Consider the following 4,777-nt stretch of genomic DNA (forward strand, 5'->3'; position numbering starts at 1 on the left):
CGTGCACCTCCCCGACTTGGACCAGGGGTGGAGCAATTCCTCGAGGCCATGATAGAAGCAGAAGGACTAGGGAGCGAGGGGAACCAGAGAGAAAGGGACCAACTGAGAGGGGAAAATGTAGATAGATGAATGAGGGGGAGAAGGGGGAGGGGTGAATTAATAGAAGCCGAGAAAAGGAAGGAGGCCTGAATGGGGGAGAGAAGGCGGGAAGGGGAAGCATGCGAAGATCTGATGAGGGACGGCGAAGGAATGACAAAATAGAGAGGATCTGACTGAGAGGCGGTGGTCACACAAGGGATAGGGGAGGTGGCATCGCGGGCTCTAGAATCAGGTGAGCCAAGGATGATTCAGTACTTAGGTGCCATCCACCTATCCTTCCAATTGAGTAGAGAAGTGACCTTGTAATGATGGAAGGTACGCAAACATATATTGTTTAGTAGAGTAGTTGTCTTCGTCATTGATTTTTTCACATTGTTGACGGAGTTCCCCTTCATCCAATTCCTGCCATAGTTGGGACTTCAGGCGTAGGGTACTATACATACCCTCATTTGCTAGTTTGTCCGTGACTTTATTTTCCTTCCTTCCGATTGCTTGAAAGTGGAGGCCTACCATGTTGTCAATTCCCTACTTGATCCGATGTATTATTTTGTTTAGGTGCTAGTTTTATGAGATTTTGTCCATGTTAATGCTCTGCTGAAGTTTTTTGTCAATTTGGGTGGCCAGCGTGGAGTCTCCTTCAACTATCAGAGGACTGAGGTTTACGTCACGCATTGTGGTGATGCCATGTTCCAGGGCATGAAGTTCTACGACATTGTTTGTGGTTGAACCTATATTGCCCTCATATATCCAAATTATCTCTCCTTTAGAGTTTCTGAAGACCCCACCAAAACTGGTTGGGCTCAGATTCCCTTTGGTTACGCCATCATAGTTGAGCTTGAAGGTCCCTTGCTCTGGCAGCTGCCAAGTGTTATTTTTATTTTCATGCCTGGGGAGGGGAGTGACTTCACAGACCTTGATTTGAAGGAGATCCAACATTGAGAGAATGCTCACTTCAAGGAAGGTGGGAGGGGCTTTGACAGTCTGAGTGGGTAGAGAGGTCATAATTTCCTAGAGCGCACTTTTGATCTTCAAGATAATGAATTCCTCCTGGGTGGAGAAGCCACGAAAGATTCTTGCGTTGCGTTCCTTCCACAGAGCCCAGCATATCAAACCTGGAATTAGATTCCATGTGCGATTAACCAGAGGATGTGGGGAAAAGACTGTTCTTGAGTTCGCGATGGTACTTTGAATAGAAGAGGGGTCCCAGTCAAATCTTTTGAAGACTAAAGAAATCCAATTCCATAAATTGGAAGCGAAAGGGCAAACATTTAACATATGATTGGGGGTTTCTTCTTCTTGCTGGCAGAGGGGGCATCTCGAAGGGCAATAAATCCTTTCCTTCTTAGATAGTCCCACGTTATAACTTTTATGTGCATGAATAACGAAAGAAAGATAGAAATTTTCGACCAGTGCTTCCTGTCCTAGATTGCATTCCACTTTGGGTTTGGTTGGAGTTGATCATGCTTTGCAATGTATCTATAGGCTTCTCTTAATATGAAGTGTCCTGCTGAGTTTTTTCTCCATCTGTGTTTATCCTCAGCAAAGTCAAGGAGGACTTGTCATTTTTGTAATTCTGAAGAAAGGTCCGACCAGGTTTGGGGGTTCATGTGGGGAGTCCATTCCTCTTGTTTCATCCAATTTCTCCATCTGCCATTTTCTTCACTTTTTCCCCAGTACTGGTTGACTTTGATCTTCCCTTTGTTTTGCATTTTAGCCTTGATTTGGTGATAGTGATCTTGATCAAGTTTAGACCTTTTCTACCAGGCATCCTCCCAGAAAAGAGCCTTGTTCCCACTGCCTATTTCCCAGAAGCTATGTCTTTGAATGATGTCCCTATTCTCTCGAGCTTGATTCCAGATGACTGAACCTTTGATGTTTCCATTGAGCCTAATGATTTGCTCTTGCGTTAAGGAGGGGGTGTACTTTTCTTTCCAAAGGATTCCCCAAGGGGAATTGGGGTTTGCAAACCATCTCCGTAAGTTTTTGGCTCCCAGGGCCTTTCCCAAGAGGTCTATGTCACTAAGACTAAGGCCACCATCTTTTTTGGGTTTGCAGATTTTTTCCCATGCAACTAGAGCCCATTTTTGTTTGACCTCTGCACCTTTCCATAAGAAGTTCCTCTGAAGGTTTCTTATTTTCTTTGAAATCATTTTTGGGGCTGCTAGAGCCGAGTACAAGTAAAGCGAGATGGCTTGAAGGACAGATTTAACCAGGATAAGACGACCAACCAAATTGAGAGATCTGAAGGTCCAGTTGGCAATTCTTTTCTCCATTTTGTTAATCAGGTTCTCCCAAGTGGCCCGGGAGAGAGGCCTATCTGTTAGGGGAACCCCAAGGTAAGTGGAGGGTAGAGTACTAATGGGAATAGTCAGGAGTCTGGCGATGTTCCTACAAATGGGTAGCAGAGTGTTAAAGAAGAACAACTTGGATTTCAGGGGGTTGATGGAGGTACCAAAAGCAGCAGAGAAGTCCGTCAGGATGGACGTGAAAGAGGCAACCTCTTTGATAGTTGGGAGGCCCATGAGAAGGGTATCATCCACAAATTGCTGGTGAGTTGTAGGGGGGGCCGAGGCATGGGGCTAGAGACCAGAGAGCTTATTTTCATGCAGGGCAACAGAGATAGAGCGACCTAGCCCTTCCGCCATTATAACAAAGAGGAAGGGAGAGATTGGATCCCCTTGCCTGATACCCCTTGAAGGATTGAAGGGTTGCGAAGGTGATCCATTCACGAGGATGGAGAAGAAAGCTCCCAACACCATAGCCATGATCCACTTGATGCTTTCTTTGTGGAACCCAAATGCATCCAGGACCTGTCTCATATAGTTCCAACTAATTTTGTCAAAGGCTTTGGACATGTCTAGTTGAATCATCATACCTGGTTTTTTTTGTGATTTGAGAGAATGAATAAGCTCATGAGAGAGGATGATACTATCCATGATTTGTCTTCCTTCCACATAGCCAGACTGTTGGTGGGAGATGAGGAGAGGGAGGATAACTTTGATTCAATTGGACATAACTTTGGAGATTATTTTGTATATGACGTTGGAGAGGGCTATGGGCCTACATTTGTCTTGGGAATCCGCAAAGATTTCGTTGTGTATCAGAGTTAGAAAAGTAGAGTTGAGGGCTTTAAGGACAGACTTCTGAATATGATATTCCTCAACCAAGGAATGAACTTCCAATTTTATGATAGGCCAGCAAGCTTTGTAGAAATCAATGGTGAACCCATTCGGACCTGGAGCTTTGCCATTGGGCATTCCCATGACCACATCTTCCACTTCCTGGAGGGAGACTTTCCTTAGGAGCATTTTGTTATGGTCCTCCGTGAGGATTTTGGGGATATTCTTGGTGATCTTTTTGATGTCCTGATCCTGATCATTCCTTGGCTCTTTGAGAAGAGAGCTGAAATAGTGGTTGAGCTCTGTTTCCAACTCCTCTTGAGAGTGAATGAGATGACCCTCTTGATTCTTCAAAGCCAGAATTTTATTGTTCCTCTTGTGTTGTATCATTGTTTTATGGAAAAAGGTCGTGTTCCTTTCCCCACATTTCAGCCAATTTATTCTAGATTTTTGTTGCCACAACTTTTCTTCCTGAATGGATCTTTCATCCCAACTTTGTTGTAGTCATTGTTCTTCTTGCTTACTGTTCTCTGTTAGCCCTTCTTCAATTATATTTTGTTGGATAAGTTCCAGTTGGTGTTCCAAGTTTTTTTAATCCGTAATGATGTTTCCAAATGTGTCTCTGTTCCATTTTTTGATTTCCTCTTTGATGCGTTTTAACTTTTGTTGGAAAGTAAACATTTTGTTTCCAGTTCTGATAGGAGAGTAAGTCCACCATTGTTTCATTTTTTCCATGAAATCCTGGTGATCCAACTAGAAGGCCTCAAATCTAAAAGGCTTATTTTTCAGACCATTGGAAATTTGAAACTTGAGAGAGATAGGCTAGTGATCAGAGCCTGCTTGCAGAAGGATTCTCGCCTCCGTTTCCCAAGAGGTAAGATAAGTGGCCTTGGATAGAAGGAAGCGGTCTAAACGGGAGGCTATTTGATGGTCTCCTCCTCTTCTATTATTCCAGGTGAATAAGCCATTGCTAGTGGGAATGTCGATGAGGTTGAGGTTTTCAATGGTGGTGAGGAAAGCCTCAAAGTCTTTATCTAACTTCTAGATTCCTCCTTTCTTTTCAGATAAGTTAGTTATCATATTAAAATCACCAGCTATGATTTTGAGGGGGTGGTGTAGAGGGTCAAGGAGATTGGATAAGGTTTGGAGCATTTTGATACAGTTTGTCACCTTGTGTGGGGCATAAATATTGGTTATGCAAATGGTCTCGTTGGTGCCTATGATTCTCAGGATTACAGTTATGGAATGGTGAGTGGCCAGAGAGGAAATAAGGTTGAATTTAGAGTTTTTCCAAAAAGTCATTATGCCCCCCGTCGTTCCTGAAGCCATATTAGCCAAGGAGCTGTAAGGCTTGAAGCACAAGTTGAGAAGGAGGGGAGGGTGAGTTGAGTCAAGTTTAGTTTCTTGAATTAGAAGGATGTCGGGGTGATCAGACATGATTCTGCTTTTTAAGATGCGTTTCTTCCCACGACTGTTAAGTCCCCTAATATTCCAAGAGATGCAATTCATTGACATGGAAGAGCCAGAGCCTTTACCTTTCCTTCACTGATTAGCTTGGC

This window comes from Pinus tabuliformis, chromosome Q (genome assembly GCF_031772625.1).
Source record: "Pinus tabuliformis cultivar Carrire ecotype Pingquan chromosome Q, CPIR1, whole genome shotgun sequence".
NCBI lineage: Eukaryota > Viridiplantae > Streptophyta > Pinopsida > Pinales > Pinaceae > Pinus > Pinus tabuliformis.